The sequence below is a fragment of the Bidens hawaiensis genome, unplaced genomic scaffold (genome assembly GCF_021521415.1).
Source record: "Bidens hawaiensis isolate Kalapana, Puna unplaced genomic scaffold, B.hawaiensis_p1.1 tig00037700_1, whole genome shotgun sequence".
Taxonomy (NCBI): domain Eukaryota; kingdom Viridiplantae; phylum Streptophyta; class Magnoliopsida; order Asterales; family Asteraceae; genus Bidens; species Bidens hawaiensis.
In genome coordinates, this window is record NW_027505500.1 from 32,731 (window position 1) to 55,816 (window position 23,086).

The 23,086-nt window shown below is 37.5% G+C and overlaps 1 pseudogene across 1 annotated transcript; it reads left to right on the plus strand.

The window, feature by feature from the left end:
* The first annotated feature begins 259 nt into the window (after positions 1–259).
* Positions 260–1,665, plus strand: LOC143613545 (UPF0481 protein At3g47200-like; annotated as a pseudogene). Its single transcript, XR_013150134.1, has 2 exons — positions 260–307; positions 394–1,665. The product of XR_013150134.1 is annotated as a UPF0481 protein At3g47200-like (transcript).
* The last annotated feature ends 21,421 nt before the right edge of the window (positions 1,666–23,086 follow it).

Sequence of the window (23,086 nt, forward strand, 5' to 3'; positions counted from 1 at the left end):
GCCTTCCCTGATGGCTTGTATCCGCAGCTGCGGGAACAGGCGGGGTACTTCGCCATTGGGAGGCTTTCCCTGCGGGTACAGCTGGCGTACTGCGCGTAAGGTTCTCTGAGCATGGTGGGCCCTGCTGGAGCAGTTGGTTATTGCGCAGACGTCCCTATTCAAGGTGAGTCTTGCGGGTCCAACTGGGCTCTGCTGGGACCTACCTCTTCAATTTATTTAAAGCGACCCAATGACTGCATATTTGCATGCATATGAAGAAAAATGACTTACGAAGAAGGAAGTTCAAGTCATGCAGTTTACAACCCAGGTATATATTTAAACTCTCTTAATAAGCTTTACTAACATATATTCTCGTATATATCCTTCAGATCGATCGATTTGTGTCTTTTTCAGATACAAACTTGGATTCAGTCACCAAATATCTTCTTAATCGTGTCCGAAACAAAAATGGTAAAGCTAAATTTTCACCAATTTACATGGTTCCTGTTATCCTCCGAAAAGTCAACCCTAGTTCATTCATCCCTCGGGTGGTCTCTATTGGACCTCTCCACAAAGGGCGTACAAATTTAAAATCCGTGGAAAGGAAGAAACCTGAATATTTGAATGAGCTATTGCATAAGGTGGTTGAAGGTTCCGTAGAGGAAACATTGGACAACTGTGTGAAAAGGGTACGCGCTAGAATACAAGATATCCGGGAATATTATTTTGGAATGAAGAGACATCCTGACGATAAACTTGTTCAAATGATGGTTTTGGATGCTTGTTACATGCTTCGGTTCATTGATAAACTTTCTGTAAAAGGCATTTCATCTTCAGACAACCCATTGCGTCGCAGGAATATTGCTCTAGACTTGGTTTTGCTCGAAAACCAAATCCCGTATTTCGTTCTGGAAGACCTCTATAACCTCACTGTCCAAAGGTTTCGACAAGGATCCGATCTTACGACCATGATTAAAGTTTTACTAGATTACATTAATCCTTTTGAACAAGATTTACACAATGGAAACTTTGGCACAAGCACAACTGAGCATTATCACATCCTTGGCCTTCTACACAAATTTTACAAACCTCATATAAATTTTGAGCTAAAAGTATCAGCAATACCAACAGCCCGCTCAGCTCTGGAACTGGACGATGTTGGAGTAAAGATTTGGCCGAATACAGGCTTGAATTGGCCAATGGAAATGGAGTTCAAACACTATTCATCCTGGCATAAACCTACTCTAAAATTACCAGTAGTGCGTGTTGACAACTTCTTTGAAGTGGCCTTAAGGAATCTGATTGCATACGAGCAGTACTCTCCTGTTGATAATTATGTTACATCCTATGCAATGGCCATGCATATGCTAGTTGCTACTCCTGCAGACATTGCCAGGTTGGGAAAATCCGGAGTTATTGTCAGCCACTTAGGTTCAAACGAAAAGGCCTCAGATATGATAAGCAGCATATGCAAAATTGTGAACTTGCAAGATTTCTACTACATGGAACCATGGGAGAATATGGTTAAGTATTGTGACAGTTAGTGGTTTAGAAATGTTGCGGTGTTTAAGGGAACATATATCGATACTCCATGGAAGGCGATCGCTCTACTTGCTGCAATCATAGTGTTTCTTATTACCGTATATCAGTTCTTTTGTCAACTAATCACGCCATTTGTTTGATCCGGAAACGACAGGCCAATTTCTACCATTTGATCTTAGTTTATTCTGTTGTTACATATTTGTCTTTCATTTTATGTTTCTTTTTCTCTTTTGGTAAGCTATATCTTACCCAATTATTCAATTAACAAATTCATATGAGGATCGCTTCTAGGTCTGAAAGACGTGTAAAAACTTCGACGTACAGTTCTATTTTTGAGCAAGCTAGTCATCATGTTCTACGTTTGTATGTTTCAATCATAATTACGCTTAGTTGACTTCAACACGATTTGTATGGAATATTTCCCGCTTAAAGTATGTATGGTTAATCAGTTTTAATGAACATCATGATGAGAAATCAGAAATGTGTTGTGATGGAATGCATCTGCATTTTTAGAGCAATTGACTAGTTTTTAACGCTTTTAAATGGTTATAACTTACAAGTTTGACGCATTCTATGCATTATAACACTTTTGTGGTTGTGCGTATTTCACGGACCTTTTAAGCTTTTAAATAATCAACACCATTTTCTTGCATGTTCTACCCATGCCACTCTATATGTTTGAACCAGTCTTAGGCAACAATGTATTTTTTATTTAAAAATATTAAAACTAGCAATAAGCTAGAATGTTGGTAGAATACATCAAACATCACCAAAGAGATACACCAAAAACAATAATCAAGAGGTTGATGTAATTGCGCCATTTTTCTGTTAACGTTGTCTGTCTTGTTCTAATGTCTGTTGAAGTGTTCGATTCCACCACTTGCGTCGAATTTTGAAAAGAACATGAATATTTACTTGTATGATAAACACATAATGTTAATTCATAAACTTTTCACTACATTGTTGATTATATACAAGAAAATGAAGATGCCTGTCCACGTTCAAATATTGAGAATGATATGCAAGAAAATGATAATATTGGTTTAAATATTCCTTCGGCTTCAAGCCCTTTAATACGAAATACAATCGATTTGAATGATCTTCCTTCAGATCCCGCTGATAGACCACCTATTGCTAGTTATCATTCTAATCAAATAGATGGCATAAGAAGAACGTATCTTGTTAAAAAGGTTTTTCTACCACGAGGTCATGACTTTAAATATACAAACTATTCTAGTGGTCGGAGACGTTTTAATGTAAAATGGTTTGATAAATACGATTAGTTGGAGTATAGCACTAAACAAGAAAAAGCATATTGCTTATGTTACTACTTGTTTAATGAAAGTGTTGGTAATCAAAGTGGAAGGGAGACTTTTGTAAGTGGAGGTTTTTGTAATTAGAATAAACCGAGTGCCTTAAAGGACAACGTTGGGGAAGTTAATAGTGTTCATAATAAGGTGGCTACAAAAAGTAGCAATCTCTTGAATCAAAAGTGAACCTATGAGATGAATATCACTAAGCGTAGTATGGTAAAAAAAATTGCAAATTGATATCGATTATTGGGTTATGTTCATAGTTATAAATTATTGTTAGAAAATAGTTTATCATTTTTTGGTCATAAGACTCTTTTTCTAAATGTCTCTTTCTAGCGGTATTAAAGTTGATTTGTAAGAACAACTCGCATATTTGTAAGTGCAGTTTAGGGAATGCAAAAATAATAATTATAAGTTAAAGAAGATGATGTAATTGCTTGATTTCAAGCTTTTAAAAACCAAAACGAAGAAATCTGCATCTAATGTGTTAAAATATACACAAAATGGCAAAAGACGTCCTTTATGTTTGACCCGATTTTCATTAGACGTCCTTTAATGAAAGAAATAGCAAAATGCATAATTCATGTTTCAAATTCCTTTCACGTTTCGTCATTTGTCACTAACCCAGTTAAAATTTTTCGTTAAATTTAATCATGTGCAAAGCACATGAGGGTATATCAGTCATTTCAATATTTTATTTAAAAATATTTTAATATATAAAATTAAAAAATTACATATCTCTCACTTTTTCTTTCTTCTCTCTTCCTCTCAGGTAAAACACATCCACCTCCACCACCACCAGCACCACAGTACCACTACCACCATAACAGTATCATAACCACCGTTGCCGGCCCCCAAAATAAGTGCAATAAAATGCATACGCACTAACGAATTAAAGGATCTCTTCCATCCCCGGTGATGGCCGGAGCCACATACTCTCCGAAGGTTTCAATCCGGTACCTAATTTGTACCACCACCACCTGAACAACACCACCGCCGTCGCCGCCGGTCCACAAATTAGGGCTTTTTGCACAGTTTCCTTATATACCAAATGAGGGCTTTTTTGTCATTCAAGTTCAAGTAAGGTAAATTGATAACTTGTAGTTTTACGGATTGATGAAACAACGCCGTGTGCCGCCGATAAAGAAGATAGAAGAAAACGAAGAAGCTGAAGCAATAAATAAGAGATCTTACAATAAGAGAGTGGCTGAGTGGTGAGAGATTACCGTTGCTCCGGTCAGTCCGCGACCAGTCGTTTTGATGTGTGCTGGAGAGAGAGAGAGAGTTACTGGTGTGATTGAATTGTTCAGCTTTGTCATGTTGAACAACTTCACTAAAGGTCTGTGGGTGTACTAGAACATATTTTCATGGCTTTCGTTTACATTTATAAGATATACAGCACCTACCTGCCAGAAATTGGATGAGGTGGATTTAGGGACCGACGGTGGTTGTACTCAGGACGGTGGCGGCGATGAAGGTGGAGCGATGGTGGTGATGGAGGGTAAAGAGGCAAATAGGTATTGTGATGAAATCTGTTTATAATTATAAATATATTATGTGTATATAATATATTTATAGATATATTATATGTAATATAATTATTAAAATATTTTTTAAACAAATGGGTAAAATGACCACACTGTCCTCATGTGCAAAGCACATACCAGATTTAACAGAAAAATTTAACTGGGTTAGTGACAAAGGACGTAACATGAAACAAATTTGAAACATGAATTATGCATTTTGCTATTTCTTTCATTAAAGAACGTCTAATGAAAATTAGGTCAAACGTAAATGACGTATTTTTCATTTTGTCTAAAATATATTTATTATCACATTTCTTTTTTTTTTGTTTCGTTTACATAGTGTGAAGTACGGTAAAAAAAAAATTGAAAGTTACCCCTGAGTATGATGTCTAGATTTGTCACTGTTAGAAGGGTTGCAACAAATGTATTTTAAGAACTTGGCGGAGGTTAATAGGGTATTATTAGAACGCATTCGGTTAATTTTAACGGCTTTCATTTTGTTCTCAAAAATAGTAAGTGATTTTCAAGTATATAAAACGAAAAAGAAAAAGATAAAAGGAAAAAGAAAAAGATAACATTTTGTTCTCAAAAATAGTAAGTGATTTTCAAGTATATAAAACGAAAAAGAAAAAGATAACGCTCAAGGTATAGTGATTTTAGTGGATTTTAGCAAATCCACCTTACGCCAACTCCTCAATCTTCAATCAATAATTGGCCTCATTAAAGTTTTCACTTTGAGCCAATAGAGATCATTGTTGTGTTGTCTCACTAAGAAGTAGTAATCACTTTTTATCGTCTCGGTAACCAAGTAATGATCGCTCATTGAACATTATATTAAGTAGGTAGTGATCACTCTTTCAACATCTCACTAAATGGATGGTGATCACCCTTACTATGTCTCTTAATTTATATAGGGTTTATCTCTCTCAATTCTACATGAGTGTTAAGAATGAATATAGCCTAAAAGATAACAAACACCTTTCTCATATGTATAGAGGTGTTGACTAAGAATACTACACTAAATCTCTCAAACACCACAGATCTTGCATTTCTATAAATTCTCGAGATATTAAAAATAATTATTTGAGCTAATATTGCATAGGGTGAGTGGATATATTATATTAAGATGTAGTTTACGTTAAGAGAGAGGGGGAGAGAGAGGAATTATTTTAATTAGAGATAAAAAAAACTAAATTATTTAGGCACTTCCTAAGACAGCTTTCAGTAGAGTGAGCCTGCTCTCGAAAGAAAAGGAAGTTACCTTCCACCCGTTTACCCTCTTTTTTACCCTTTCAATGACCGGATTCCAGTGCCTCGAAAGACCCATATCTGCACCAACCTGTAGGTCCCCTAACGCCGGATCTGATATAAACGAACGAATTTTGTTCTTGATAAGCAATCGAGACGGATACGGTGAAATCAAATGATCGAACATATAATGTAAAGATAAGATAAAGGATAATGAACGACTTCTTAATCAGTTTAAAAGATTGATAATATTAAGCTAACCAATATACACCCAAGGTGAGCTCCCCTTAGGTTGGTTGATTACACCTTACAAAACACACACAAACAAAGACAATAAAGTCCCTATTTATAGCTAAACAATAAATATTCTATAAGCTTTTTTCATATTGAAGCTAAACGCGTGCACCGAAGCTCTCGTCTTGGATCCAGAATTCACACCCACTTTAATTATTATCTTGACCATAAATATATACGAGTTTCGCCATATTGATATCATAAGTCACAACTTACTGGCCTTACAATCACCCCCCTTGACTTATGATATCAATTATTTAATTGAGTCACACATCTTCACGGATCACCAGATAAAAACTAAAGCCTCTTTGTTTCAATTCACCCCCTCAGGGTATGACCCACCTAATTTCATTTATGAAAGAGTTCTCGCTTCTTTATCTACTCTCTCGGAACTTAAGCTATAAGGATTGAGATGAGCTCGAATATCCAAAAATCGATCTCGAATTATCGGCTTCAATGATTGAATGACAAAGCTTATTATTTCCCCTTCAAATTCAAATCCAATTTGTTCAAAGTTCACCGCACGGATGCAACTTCCCGAACGTCTTGGAAAAAATATAAATAATAAGTTTGAACACTCGGTCAAACAATAGCGAAAACTTGATCAATTTTGACTTTCTTTGGTCAACCCATCACCAATCTCCCTTCCAAAAACACCCCTTAAAATTTACCAAAAAAAACATTTGTCCAACACCTATAATCTAGACCATCAAGTTATAGTTGGCCGAAGACTTCATCACGCCAGACAAATAATTCCTTTCCTTGTACCGTTAAGAACTTAATCTGTTACTTGTGTGTGTATTCCACTAATTAATAATTGGCCCGTCATGAACCAAGCATTCCCACTCAAAGTGACACCATAACTCATGGTCACCGACGAACATCTGCAGGAAAAGTATGCTTTGACCGGTCACTTTCCAAACACCTTCATCGTCATCTGTGACAGCGAAACTCCGCCGAAAACTCGCGTTCAAACACCACCATCGCTTGTTTCCGGGTTGTCGGCCCTGCGTCGCCAACGCAGTTCGCTGCAGCTACTGCCGGAAAGTGGCTCTGGTCTCTCTCCAAACCATCTAAATTCTCGAATCTATTTGAACTTGTAGCCAGATCTTAATTACAGTTATGAATCAATGAATAGATCCGAAAAGAAACAACCAGTTGTACAATGGTCGGCCTCCTCTCTCCCTGCACAAACTCTCTCTCTCTACTCTTTCACGCATACAACTGTGTGTATGAAGAACCAAAAGATTCCAGATCTAACTAATATGAATACGAACTTCGTTCATCAAGTTCATCATCAAAAACTCATAAAACTTTGAACGGCTGAATCCAGATCTACGAAATTAGAACCCCGAATATCAAGAACAGAGTTGAATCAGTTGATTCAAACCAGCTCTAATAACATTTGTAGGTCCCCTACGGCCGGGTCCGACATAAACGGACGAATTTTGTTCTTGATAAGCGTTCGAGACGGGTGCGATGAAATCAAACGATCGAACATATAATGAATAAGATAAAGGATAATGAACGACTCTGTAATCGATTTAAATGATTGATAATATTAAGCGAACCGATCCCACCCAAGGTCATCTCTCCTTGGGTGGTTGATTACACCTTACAAAACACACACAAACAAAGACAATAAGTCCCTGTTTACAACAGCTAAATAATAAACATTCTAGTAGCCTTTTTCCCGTTGAAGCTAAACGCGTGCATCGAAACTCTCGTTTCGGATCCGGAATTCATGCTCACTTTAATTATTAGCTTGACCATAAGGTAACGTTTGGTATGCGGTAATGACAGGGTGTAACGTCCGTAAATTTTGTTAATCGGCTCGATCGTTTATAAATGTTTGTTTAAAATCCGCGGTTTCGTCTTTCTAAATTAGAGCCTTGTAATACGTTTTAAAAGTCTGTCTATCCATCATTTTGCTTAAAACATCGCCTCTTATGACTTAAAGTGTTAGATTAGTATGTAGCACCCGGCATTTTCGTTTATCGGCATGAGACATTTGTAGAATTTGTATATCTTTCGGGATTGAGTTGGCATTCTTCGGGGGCCTCCTTGTCATTCTCGTAAGTTAAATTATTTAACATTTCATCCAAATTATTACATTTTACAAGTTTGAGGGGCTAGAGTGTAATTATTTTATTATAACATCAAAACCCTAACTCTTTCCCTCCTCCCTCTTGTTCTGTCCGATCGTTGCATTCCCAGTAGCCCCCACCTCGAATTTTGAGCCACTTCAACCACTCTCCAGCCACCTATCGACTAATTCAAGGTTAGTATTATGCCAGTGAAGGTCTTTTTCACCATTAAACCTTTTATTGAACCTTAAAGATGTCATAAACATGTTAGGGTTTGAGTTTTAAATAAAACAGTTGCTAACAGATTCGTACTCGTTTATTGTTTGGTCTTTAACTCGATGAAAATTGATTGTTTTTGATCGATTCTTGATTCCATGGTATTCTACTTTGAGTCTAGTTTCCAGAAAGGTATTGTAATTTTTGGACGAGATATGAATGGTTTTTATGATTTTATAAAAATGTATGTCAAAGCTGATGCGGGGAGTCGGATTCTGGTCTGTCTTCCTGACATCATAACTCTTTTTGACAAGTCCAAATTGGTTTTTTCCACTTCTGGAACTTCATATTTTTAGTTAAGATTACAAGCCAATTGGAATTGTTTAATTTATTTTGGTAATGATTTTTAAACAAATAAAACACTTTTGCTGCGCACGAAAATAGCTGCACGTACCTTTCTGTGTTGGAGAAATTTTTATGATTTTTGTGTGAACTGGAAAAATATAATAAAAATATTTTTATAAACCTAAGACATTTATACAAGTCTGGTAAAAATTTCATAATTTAATTCTATGGTTTTCCTATTCAATAAAATACATCATTGCATGCTAAAATCTGCATGTTATACTCGTTGTTGATCAATTCATTCGTTTTAGGCTAAACCGGTGGCTGTCCAATTGTGTTCCTTTCGGGGCTGTTTTAAGTGAGGTTTTTGCTCCGTCATCTTCCTAGGTATGTCATATTGGTCATACTTTAGTATCGTGAGCATTGAAGCTCGTTTGATTGGTCAATTGTTGATAGATTGAAAACTAGTACTTCGGTTGTCTGGATTTTTAATTGTTGCGTTTAGCGTGTTGTTTGAGGGAATTAACAACCAATTCAGATTGTGTAGCCTCGGTATGTTATACGGGCTGTGGAAAACCTAATTTTTATGTTAATGGGGCTGAATTGGTTGTCGGTTGCTCAAAGGGGTCGGTACAATGCAAATTCGCGTTTAATTGGTAGTTTGTGCGTTGTTCATGCGAATTACCGACCCATTCAACTCGTGTAGTGTCGTGTGGACTTTTTGGATGTAATTTATACTAAGTTTGGTCCACACAGGGCTGAGTTGGTTGCTAAGTGCACAAACAACTCGTTAACGCGCGCATTCGATAAAATTAACAACTTTCGGGTGTAGTTTGGAAATCCTTTGTCCCAGGAATTAACTAAGGGTGGTTTTGGTAAATGCATGGCCTCAGGGGCTGATGTAAATGGTATAAGTGTGGTTGGGGATTTAGGTTCATCAAATCATTTTTGGACGCCTCGTAGAATAAACGAGTCGGTACGGTTTAGTTAGTAATCTTTGTGTGCAATCCGACAGGCTTGTGATTTGTGGATTGGCTTTGAGGTTCTCTAACTCATTGGTATTTGCGTGACTTGTGTCAGGTGAATTCATGATGCCCCTTTTTAACTCTTTTTACGTTTTGGGCTGGCATACACACCCTATTACAATTTTTACCCGATTTTACTCGTTTAAACTATTTGGATGGTATTACATAGCCTTATTCGTATTTGTGCATTTATGAAACTATGTGTGAATTATATTCTATGCCTTAGGATATTTTAGACTCGTTTATGGTCATATATTCCTTCAGGTTATACATATTACTTATGGTCTAGGCTCGAGGATGCTATTAGGCCCAATAGTAATTCCTTGGTTATCCATTATTGATGGATTATACGAGATGATATTGCTTTGTTAGTTTATTGATTTAGATGTTTGTAAGTGTGTATGAGGATGTGTATGTGTTGGTAAACTATGACCGGGTCAAATATATTACTTGGGGAAGACCCGGGGTGAGGAGGCCCGTGTTGCACGTTTATGTACCGACGGGTCAAATATATTACTTGAGTCCTTGACTTCATGTCTCGTGACTTGGGGTGAGGAGGCCCGCCGTTCTGCTAAACCGTGGTCGGGTCAAATATATATTACTTGGGGAAGACCTGGGGTGAAGAGGCCCGTATCACGTATTTAGGTTTGTTAAACCGTGACCGAGTCAAATATATTACTTGGGGATGACCCAGGGTAAGGAGGCTCGTGTTGCATGATTTTTGGTTTTTGTTAAACCGTGACTGAGTCAAATATATTACTTGGGGATGACCCGGGGTAAGGAAGCTCGTGTTACGTGATTTTTGGTTTTTGTTAAACCGTGGTCGAGTCAAATATATTACTTGGGGATGACCCGGGGTAAGGAGGCTCGTGTTGCGTGATTTTGGTTTTTGTTCAACGGCGATCGGGTCAAATATATTACTTGGGGATGACCCGGAGTGAGGAGGCCCATGTCGTGTGTTTGACCAAGGAAAAAGCATTTATTTAATCACCTATGATTCTCTCCTATATTTTTATATTTATGAAATTAAATTGATTTATGAATATTGCTTATTTAAAAACTTAAATTCACTCAGCTCAAGCTGACTTTGTGTGTATGTTAGTTTGATTTTTAGGTTAAGGATTATAGATTATCGCTTGGACGTGCTGGAGATTACTCGGACGGTTGAAGGCATTCCTAGTCGAGGACTTCCAAATAAAACAAAATTTTATATTTGATTTTGGGCACAAGTCCCCGGTTTTGGGGTTTTTGATACTGTTAATTTCCGCTGTTTATTACTCTGACTGATTTTAATAAAACGAATTGCTTTGCTTTCAAATTTTTGTGAATTTCGAATATGATTGCCAACTATAGGATTCCCGGTGTTCGGGGTCTTATACAGGAGGAATGGAATGATTCATTACGTGAGAATGAAAAAAAGTGTTGTAATCATCCATTATACATGGAATCCCATTCCATCAAAACCATTTCTTCCCACCTCCCTTCTTTTTTTTCATTCAATTCCTCTTCCACTCTACATTCTTAACAACAACATAACCTAACAACCACCACCACCACCACCACTACCATCGACACCACCACCATCGCTGCCGCCACCTTACCACCAGCGTTACCACCGCCACCGTCTCTGCCAACAACGTCGCCATAACCACCTTAACCATTGTCACTGTCGTTGCCTAACTATCACCGCCACCACCACTGTCATTTCCTCACCACCACCATCGTGCCATTGTCATCACTACCAATGCTACCACCGCCACCCATATCGCTTGACCACCACCACCACCACCATCGCCACCGCCAACATCGTTTTTATCGCCGGAGCTACCACCGTCGCCATTTTGGTTTTTATTATTATTATTGTTGTTGTTGTTGTTGTTGTAAAAAGTATTTTGAGATAGGAGTGATTTTATTATTTCTATTTCATTCGTACAATTTTTTTTATACCAAACAAAATAAAGAAATAATTCATTTCATTCTTATAGGTTAACCAAACAAGACAAAGGAATAGTAATGATCTATTTCATTCCCTTGTCAATTTCATTCCTTCTCACATTTCATTCCCCCTCATTCCATTACCTCCAACCAAACATATCCTAAATGTATTACGAGTTTCGCCATATTAATATCGCAAGTCATAAATTATTGGCCTTACACAACCGACAAACCAAGAAAAGAGCCTACTTGACAATGAATTATCCTCGTCATGGAAATTGATTCTGAGTCGTTCACCCCAATACCAAACATTTTACTCTTGTTGAAATTCATCTTAAGACCTCGACGTTAAATGAAAACATCTTATTAATCTAGTAAGATTAAGCGTGTCATTACAGTTTCGCTCGCCAACAAACATCAAATCATCCACATTGGCGTGTGAGATGGCTGATCCTTTATTAGGCATTTGAACACCTTTAAACAACTTCTGACTTGTAGCCACCCACTGGTATATTTACAATTAAATAAGAAGAAACGTTGTTGAAACAATTCTTAAAAGGGTATAAATTTGAAGATCTTAAATCACGTTGGAAATTATTTGGATGGAAATTCGGAAATCGGAATAACTGAATAAGAGCATTCTCAACCATTCCCTATCTATATTCATATAATTAAACAAAAAATCATAACATTTGTTTTATTGTTTAATTAAATAATATTTTTTTATACTTTATACTTTCATTACTATCTTTTATCTCTTTACTCACAACCATTTTCAGAAAGTATTAAAAAAATTATATGGTATGAACAGTAAAATCCTAAATAACTTTTTCATATAACATTTTTTCCTATTTACTCACAACCATATCATATAATTTATAACACTCGTATTATTATAGGACATGGGCTGAGAATGCTAAGTAAAAACAACATATGTGGGCTAAAATTACATGGAGTTGAATATTGGCGGGCCTTGTGATTGGGCTGACCACGGCAGCAAGGGAGATTAACGAGCCGCTGCTTGGCTGCTTTGTTGTACTTGTACATAAAGGTGTACAAACCGGTTTTTTCAAAGCCGAACCAGTCGGTCAAAGCCTGGTCAAAACCGGTTTGACCCAAACCGGTTCGGTTTAGAATCAAGAGAGATCAACTTGATCTAGCTCGGTTCGGCTCGGTTTAGAACCGGTTTTACTCAAACCGGTTTTAAAACCAGTTTGGTAGTTTAAAAGGGGAACCGGTATCAAAACCAACGGTTTAGGTCGGTTCATGACCCAGTTTTCATGTCAAACCAGTTCGGTTTCCGATTAATCGGTTCCGAACCGGTATTTTTACACCTCTACTTGTACACGCGAACAAGACTAGAACAAGGGAGCTTTATTTTACGTTGAGTTGAGTTGCAAACAACTACGTAGACAACTACTTTAGCTATCTAGAATTTTTGCATGACGATAATCATGTCATTTTGAACACTGTTAGACCATGCGTAATAGGACACTTTTCACACCCAACGGCCAAAGCGTCCAGGAACACCGTCCCTCAGAACGCTTTGGACGTTTCGAAGGGGGAGCGCTTTCCACAAAGTGCCGGAAGGCGAAGAAAGTGGTAGATGATTGGTGGGCCTTTAAATGCTTTATTTTTAGTAAAAAAAAATCAAAAGAATAATTATGAGATAATTATTGGAATAGGCTCCGTTCATTAAACTCCTTTTAGCTAAAAAAAGAATACAAAAAAAAATCAAAAAAACCCTATGATGACATGACGTCAAATGACGCAAAACGCCTGTATAGGGGCTTCATCCACTACACATTCTTTCCTTCATGGCCAAACAATCTGGATTTAAAGGGGGAGACAAACTAGCATTACATCATTAATAACTGACCTTTTAGTCGCTCTACAAAACATATACGGCTATGGGCCGGATGTAGCTTGTTGGGAGGGGTGGCACCCGCGACCCCTCAAATTTTTCGGCGAAGTGCAATTTTTTTTATACTTTTACATTTTATATATTACATTACTCCTGAAATTATATTACCTTACCCCTCCAAAAATTTTAAAAGCCCAAAACTTCACCTTTCAAAGTTTTATTAAAAGCCCAAGATGATAAAAATCTTATATTTAATTAAAACTTAAAAGCCCAACTTAACTAACCGGGCGAATGCACGTGTGAAACGTATTACCAAGCACCAATACGAACAAAATTGGCAACAGGGCACCTTATGCGTCAAATGAGTGACCGGGCGCGGTACATCCAAACGGGTAATTCGGAGCCGGTACATTCGTAACGCGAAACCTGGTCCGGAACACAGGAAACGTGTAACCAGACGCTTGTACGATTGAAGCGCATTACCGGGCGCTGGTGCACGCCAAATGGGTTTCCCTGGCCGGCACGCGCGTAACGCGAAACAGGGCCAAGACTTGCAAAATACCTAACTAGTTGCCGGTACGCTAGAAATACGTTACCATGTGCCGCACTCGCGAAACAAGAAAAAAAAATTCTTAATGTACCGTTAAAAAATATTTTTATGCTGCCCCTAAAATTCTGTTCTAGATCCGCCACCGACGACTATTCGAGCTTTTTGAATATCTACTACAGTATCACACTAATTAAAAAAATACAAAGACAAATTGACAATTTCATTCAAAAATAAAATCGCGCTTTTTAAATCCCGAAGAGAATTATCTTTTTGTTCCTATTCCACCGAAGCACCCACTACCGACCAGGGGAGGGGGGGGGGAAGCATGTTTGTGTGTGTCTTACTGGGGTGTTCCCTCTTGTCGGGCTTAGGGACACCGGGTTTGTTGCTAGGAAGGCCGTGCTAAAGACAGAAGCAGGAAAATTTGCTAAGCACGAGAAGGCGTGTGTTGAGAATCAACACGCCTTCATTTCTTTTGCTTTCGATACATTTGAGTCTCTTGCCCCTGATGCTGCTACGCTTCTGAAAAGAGTTCAGCGGATCATGCACAGTAACTCAACGACGCCGAAGAACGATAACTTTGTTTTTAGTATGATCGGTTTTGCTATTCAAAAGAGTATAGCGGCCCAGTTTGTTGCCCGCTTTAGGAAAATTGGTTTTTATTGGTCCCAACTATTTCGTTTTGGTCGGCGCTGGTCCCAACTTTCATTTTGGCTGACAATGGTCCCAACTTCAACATTTATTTCTTCCACCAGTCTGCGACTAACGGAGTACCAACTCCATTAAATCTTTGCTGATATGTCCATCAAAGTTGTCAAAAAAAAATATTACATGGCAGCCAACGTGGATATGGTATTATACTTAACATATTACATTCATAATTCATCCCTAATTCTCCAAAGGCACACCCAAATCAAAATCCCCAATTTATCTCAAGAACCCTAATTGAATCATCGAATCAATTATAATGTTTGACCGTCATCACCGTCATCGTTTAACTTCCTCTGCTGCATCGGCGTTCAACTCCGGTGCCGCCATCCTCCGATCCGGACGACGTCATTCGTCAGGGCTTTTTGTTCCGACGAAACGAACGAGGTTACGATTAACAGTGAGAAGGTTGTGAATAAACCTCCGATATGTACTGCGGATGAGTTGCATTATGTTTCGGTTGATAGTTCGGAATTAACCGAACTTATTTTCTCTCTTGAAGAGTTGAAATTAGCACAAATGATAATCGATGATTTGATGAAGTGGACTTTTAAGTGAGAAAAATACAAACGTGAATATTTGGGTATCATAAAAGATTAATGGTATAAAATGGGTAGGCTAATGTTGCCCAAATCGGATTTTGGGTTCAAACCGGTTTGATGGAAACTGGTTTATGATAAGAAAATGGTATGTTTGAAAATGGGTATAACCGAGTCAGTTCTGGTTAAACCGGTTTCACTAGAGAGAAATTCAAACTAATTACAACCCTTCGGTTTGGGATGGATCCAAATCAATTTAAGTCCAAGTTTTTTTTTTTGGATGGAGTTTAAGTCCAAGTTAAAAACCGGCTTCAAAGCCTGAAACCCCCCAACCCTGAACCCCCAACGTAAAAAGGTCGTGGAGTGGATCATTATGGCGATTGTATTTGTTTATATTATCCTGTTGTCATTTAACTAATTTGGCTACCTAAGAATAGAATATATTATTATCCATAATCATAACTTTAAATAAATATTAAGCTAACAATTCCATATCCACCATACATATTACGCAAGTAGATGAGTTGTCCATATCCATCTATATATACATAAATTAGACAATGGTAAAACTTGAAGTCAAGTCGAAAACTGAAATTTAACGTTTTATTCAAGTGTTCTAGACAAACATTAATACCGAATCAGTAAAAAAGTATTTCGCAGGTGCACGTAAATACAGATATCGTATTACATGATCGGCACTAAACACAGAACATCATCTCTTTTCTATTTCGTTATCAACAAAGCCCTATTCAAGTTGTTTCTTAATTTGTAGATTTTCTTTTATGATTTAATCGGTAGAATTTGTTTTAACTCTTATTTTGGTCATCAAAACACTTTTTAATGTTGGGGATTTGTAGGCATTTTTGGAAGAAATGAGACTAGTTTTAAAAGTAGAGGTATATATTCAATTTTATATTTCTGTTATATACTAATCACCATTCTTGGCCAATGAAAAATGGATGATCTATTTCTTCACATTTGATATATATGTCGGGTTTTCTTTTCAAAACCAAAAAGAATTTAATAAACATACAACCAATTTACAAATATTGCACCCTATACATAACAAATGTAGTTGTAAAAAGTTAATTATAAATTACGTATTAGAAGAATATCACCGACAAAACAATTACCAACGGGATTCTATAAAACTTTGATAATATGTACAATATTTTATTTGATTTCTGTTTTTACATATTTAGAAATAGAAATAAAAAAGAAAAAAAAAACTGAAAGAAGTAAAAAAAGGAAAAAGAATTATTTGTATTTTTAAAATTTATGAAGGGGTTGTAGCAACAAATTAACGACTGAAATTTCATCAGCAAAACAATTTTTTTCTTAGTTTTCAAAAAATCCGTCGATAAACAAGTGTTTATCTCTTATTCAAAATCTGTCGGTATTCTGTTGTTAAACACTGATTTACAAGGAAGTATCACCGATGAATTATGGATATCCACCTTTACGACGGCATATTATTGATATACCCACCTTCACGACGGTTGTACATAAGTGAAATTCGTTTTTGAAATGTAGGGTATAAAAAGCTATAATAAAAAAAATTATGTTAAAAAGTTATAAATTTATAATATAATATTAATATTCTTAAATTGTCCTTTTTAAATAATTATGTAATTGCATAAATTTATTGAATGTATAAATAGAAAGAGAATCTTTTACCTATTACTAATTTAATCTATTATTATGATCAATTTAATGTAAAAAAATGATTTATGGGTTAGGTTCAAATAAGAAGTTACCGGAAAACAATCCGAGTCGGAAAAATCGCCGAAAAATTCACCGAAAAGTCACCAAGAAACAGTCACCAGAAAATGGTCGCCGAAAAAACACTATGAAAAACAATATAAAAAAACAAAATGGAGAATACACCATGAAAAAAACACAATAAAAAACACAATTATGTGACATTCTAAAACTTCCATCTTTCTTCTTCACAAATAATACCGGTGCTCCCCAAGGAGAATAACTAGGACGAATGAAACCCTTATCTAACAATTCTTGTAACTGGTTGGATAGTTCTTGCATTTCATAGGGTGCCAGTCGATAAGGTGCCTTAGCAATAGGGGCTGATCCTGGAATTAAGTCTATGCGGAATTCAACCGGTCGGTTCGGTGGTAATCCGGGTAAATCGTCAGGAAAGACATCGGGGTAATCACGTACAACGGGAATCTCTTCTATGCATTTCTCATCAGGGTTCTTTATAGTCACGTTTGCCAAAAATGCCATACAACCTTGGCGTAAACATTTCAACACTTTGAGATGAGACACGAGAGGTAATATTGAACCAGACTTCTCTCCTTGTACTACAATCACCTCACCATCCGAAAAGGGAATTTTAACTGTCTTGTCGTTACACACAATCTCTGCCTTATTCTTGGTTAACCAGTCCATGCCGACAATAACATCAAAACTTCCTAACTCTACCTGGAGTAGGTCAATAAGGAATGGGTAGTTATTAAGAATAATGGAACAATTTTGGATTATTTGGTTGACAGTTACAAAGTTACCGTTAGCGAGTTCTATAGTATAGGGATTTGTTAGTTCACTAACTGACATATTACCCAGGGATACAAAGCTAGAGGAAACAAAGCTTCTATCGGCACCAGTATCAAATAATACAGAAGCATATTGATCAGAAACAACAAATGTACCTGTTACTACGTTCGGGTCTTGTCGTGCTTCTCCTGACCCAATAACAAACGCGCGTCCCCGAGACGCACCTGAAGTCGATGCTTGGTTTCGACCAGTGACTGCTCCTCGATTCAGTTTGGGGCAGTCCCTTCTAAAGTGCTCCGTGCTCCCACATTCAAAACAAGCACGGCGATTCACTACAGTTGAGTTTTGTGGAGCTGATTGCTGACGAATTGGTTGTGGTCTCGGTAGTTGGGGATGACGGGGTTGAGTTGTCTGGGCTGGTCGGTTTACAATCTCCATACCGATTCGGCAATTGGGACCACCATTGTGTCCAGTCCTTCCACACCTTTGACATATTATCGGTCTACACTCGCCCACATGATGAAAACTACATTTATCACATTTTTGCCACGGTCCTTTGTACCGGTCTCGTTTCACCTCAGAACTACTCATGACATAATTCTGTATTGTTGGGCATGCACGTTTATTTGCTGGTCTTCCTTGTGATCCTGATCCATGATTAGTTCGCTTCATACCTGATGATTCTCCGGCCATTCTCAACACCCCGCTTCTTACCAAGTCGAAAGTTACGATGCCGGCCTGAGTCACGGCATTCTCGAACGATGTGTGACCCACATAGTTCACCAAACTCCTCACTTCCGGGGCTAAACCCCAAATATAACGTTCAACTCGTTTATTTTCAGGAGTTACTAACCATGGTACTAAGCGGGCCAATTCATTGAAGCGGTTCGTGTATCCCAAATGATCCGCTCCTTTCATCTCCAAACTCCAAAGTTCATGTTCTAACCTTTGAATTTCGTTCCTTGGGCAGAAATGTTCCATCATCAGTGTTTTGAGTTCAGCCCATATCATGCGATTCACCGTATCCTGCCCTTTTATCTGAACTGTAGTGTTCCACCACATCAAAGCATGATCCGTAAAAGTAGAAGCAACATACTTGACAATGTTTTCGGGTGGACAATTGCTGATATTGAGGACAGATTCAGTTTTCTCGATCCATTTAATCAGCCCGTTTGGCCCTTCAGTGCCCTTGAAATCAATCGGTTTACAGGCCATAAAGTTTTTGATCGAATATTCCCTTCGAGGGGGATTAGGGTTGTTATTGTTATTGCTTGAGTTCGGTGGGGGATTATTTGCATTGGTAGGGATATTTGCATTAGGTGGGGGATTGTTTTTTGTAACTGTTTCATTGTTGGTTGGGGGAGCATTATTGTTTTGTTGTTGGTTTGTTTGCATATTTGCGTTTACACCGGCAGTTACTTGTGTTACAATAAGCGGAATTACTGCCTGCATTTGCCGAGTAATCATCTCGGCTATTTCTGCCTCAGTCATAGGGTTTGCTTTCTTTGGGGCCATTCTATAATGATAAACAATTATAAGCCAATTAGTACTAATTCCAGCCTACGACACTGTGTAATAGTAATCACAATAAATGTTGTACCGGTAAACCAGATAACATACTGACATTTCACAAATTGTTCTGTACATTGATAATAAAAGGTATACAGACTTAGCCTGATAAAGACCAGTGCTTGCATGTATATATCAAAATCTGTCACTAAGTAACTGTTAGACTTAACCCTATACGGGTCAGTGCTTGTAATAATGTACAAAGTTGTGCCCCATATTAACATAACATACTACTATATACATACATGGGGTATCAAAAGATCATGTACACATAATTGTAATATTCCGCATCTATCCATACAGACGATAGGCTAACCACAAACATAAAAATAACAGCACCGTAATCACCCAGTAACAGTTCCACAACCGAACTGTCACCCTATCCAAACACCAGTGGTGGTAGGCATCTGACTGCTGCAAGTTCAGTACTATCTGATGTAACGTCGATAAGTACTGGGTCATGCCCCTTCTCTCCTGGTTAATGTTAGCTATGGCTATCGAGTGGTCTATCACACGGTCAGTCAGGACAGGCATCCAAGAGTTGTTTCCTGCGTTTGGGAGGTCAGGGCGAGGGGTGGGTATACTCAATGAACGGGAAGATGAAGTATCTATCCTAGGGCGTGAAGGTCCTCCCCGGTCATGGGTAGATCTGAATGGAATCGAGGTAGGGTCGATCGGGGTTATCCGAATACGAGCAGTCTGCCGGACTCGTACAGTAGCTGAAGTCGTCGGCAACAGGTGAACGGTGGTTAATCTGGCTGCTCTAGCAGGTGAACGATACTGACTGTTAACTTCGTCTTGATCCCTGCGTGGTGACCTGGGTGGATAACTATCGCATCTATAACCAGATAGATCAGACACATTCCTGGGTAGCTCTCTACAAATAACTTCTTCTTCCACCTCTTCCTCCTCCTCCTCCGGCTCCTCTTCTGGGTCCTCCTCTTCTGGATCCTCCTCCTCTGGATCCTCCCCTGATTCTTCTTCGGGATTATCCTCTACAGATATCACCGGTTCTTCTTCCGGTACATAGTCGTTATTCCTTGACATGAGTCTGCACAAAGGTTAGTTATAAGAATAATAACTATTGCTATCGCTAACTATTGTCGAGGAGATTAATTAATTAGACCAATTTTAATATTAATTATATTAAAATATAATATTAGTTTTATTAAAATTTTAATTATTATTATTATTTAAATCAATATTGAATATAAATGAATATAATATTCATAGTAAAATTTACCGTCATCAACAGTATCATACGTACACGTATTCATACACCTTGTTTCACATAAGCACGTATGAGTGTTACATATATATATACTTTCACTTTACCTTTTATACACATATGTTGCCATTTTTACCTAACCACATGTTCCGCGACTTCTCCCCGAATTCCCTCGTACAAGCAAGTCTGTTATTATATTCCGGACCACAATAACTCACTTGCCCTACAAGTTCATCCCGACATCCATCAGTATATAATATTAATTTATTATTTAATTATTTTCCCAGAGTTAATCGAGCCTACGGTTATATTTTAGGTACCCTAAGGGATAACCTAATCCTTTATAACCAATGGCTCTGATACCAACTTCTGTCACACCCCGACTAGCATAATGCGGAAGCGTAAAACGGGAATGTAACAGACACCTCTGATATCAACACATTGTTTATAAATAAACATTACAAACTAATTTACAATATATGGCATTTCTTCGTTCTATCATTGTTTAACAGTCTAAGCGATAGAGACAAAACTAGTTCGTTAATTATACATTCTTACTACTATCGCCCTTGCTTCTATTCACGTAGCATCAACCACACACTTCAGGCAAGTAACAGGTCACCAAATCATTCCAATTTAGGTACACCTGAAAAGCAGTTTAAAACGGGTCAACTACTAGAGTTGGTGAGTTTCACGAGTTTCAAGAAATCAGTAATGAGTATTCACAAGTCAACACTTGTAATCATGAAACAAGTATGTATGTATGTAAATGATGTATGTGATGTAATTATGCTAAGCTACAGTGAAGCCTGGACTGTTCGTGGTGCGTGCCTCCATTTCCCACGCTCAATCAACCACTGTGGCCCCTTTCCGCCCACAACATGCCCCGGTAGCTATGTCTAACACTACATAGCTGGTTCGTAAAAATGAAATATGGACATGTGCAAACGGGATAATGTCTCAGCAACCGTGCTGACCCCGCCTGGGTTTGTCAAACCAATAGTACTATTCACAAGCCACCGGCTCGAAGTTAATCACTGTGTTAGTGGGGACTTTCATGTGTTAGCACTTAGATAATTCACATCATCACATGTTTCAGGTATGTATATAAAATCAAGCATGCTTTTCACCCCAAAAGTTCGTAAAACAGTTTAAAAGTGGGGTCATGAAACTCACGGTTTAGTAGATATTCAGTACTGAATCAGCTCGTGGTTTGTTCGGTCCGCTATCAGTAGTTCCTATAATCAATATTATAATAATATTAATATTTTAATATTATTATAATCCCAATACTAAACTGGACTGTATAACTAATCTGGGTGTAGCTGGAACGCCCAGAAAGTGGCAATAGTCTTAGGTTGTGATGTTGTTCAATGTCTAATACTTAAAACCGAACTTGGCTCAGACTCCCGTTTTCCCAGCTGGGCCAAGTTGCTCGTTTACGCGTTCAGAAAGCAGTTATGGGAAAATAAACTTGGGTAAATGTATTGGTTAATAAAATGATTAAGTTATAAAGAAGGATCACATACTGGGGTCCCAGATTAGCAACGGGGCCCGTTTCCGTTTATACAGTTTGATTTGAGAAGAAACGCGCACAATCCACCCGGATTGTCCAGGTTTCTCATAGAAAAGTTCATTTTTACTTAATTAGTCCAAAAATATGATTTTTGATCACTCTTAGTGTTTTGATATTCCCGCAGATTCACTAGTCGCGAACTTGCCGGTTTTTATAAAAACTGAATTTGTTTAATATTCAGATTAGCATAATTAATTAACCGTTTATAATTAAATTATGAAAATTTAATCACTTGTCAATTAAAATATGCAGATTTTTATAAAAATATTTCTGGAATTTATTTACTGATTTATTAATTTATAAAAATTCATTTTATCAGCTATATTTCGCCTGAAAATCGTCCGTTTACCTCAAACAATTTCCAAAAATTCCACAAAAATTTCTGAATACTAAAATAATGTCCCAAAACAACCTGTATCAATTCCAGAAGGTAAAAAGCTCGTGCAATATTCTTTTCGGCCCAATTTCAGCTGTAAAAATTCACACGAACGAAAATAAACAAAACACCTTTAAACTTCTCTAAATGATCCCAAAATTCATATGTGATCAAAATACATCAAATCTGAGTTCCCAGAAAAATTTCATAATTTTTGAAGTATTTTAGCCATTTTTCCCAAATAAACGTCCCAATTCGGTAATAAATTCGCCAAATATTCTCGGATGGTCGAAAAATTACCAAATTTGAACAGGGACTTATTGACATGGTCCCTGATGTCCCTGAAAAATTTCAAGTCCTAAAAATATGTACATCATAACCTTAACCTAAATAGCCCGTAAGCGAGTGTTTCGGCATTACCTTAGCGGGTTTGGCTCGTTTCCGACCTTTTAATCAAGTTTTCAGGTTCTTGTGCTTCTAAGAAAGCTAGGTACAAGTCTTATATTACAAACCAAGTAATATTTCATCAACATAACAGCCCTTAAGTTAGGGTTTCGGCTAGTGTTCAAAAACGAACTTTTGAACCGTAAAAACGTCGTTTCAACCCTTTAATCCGTGTTTATGGCAAAAAAAAACTATCAAAACAGGTTCC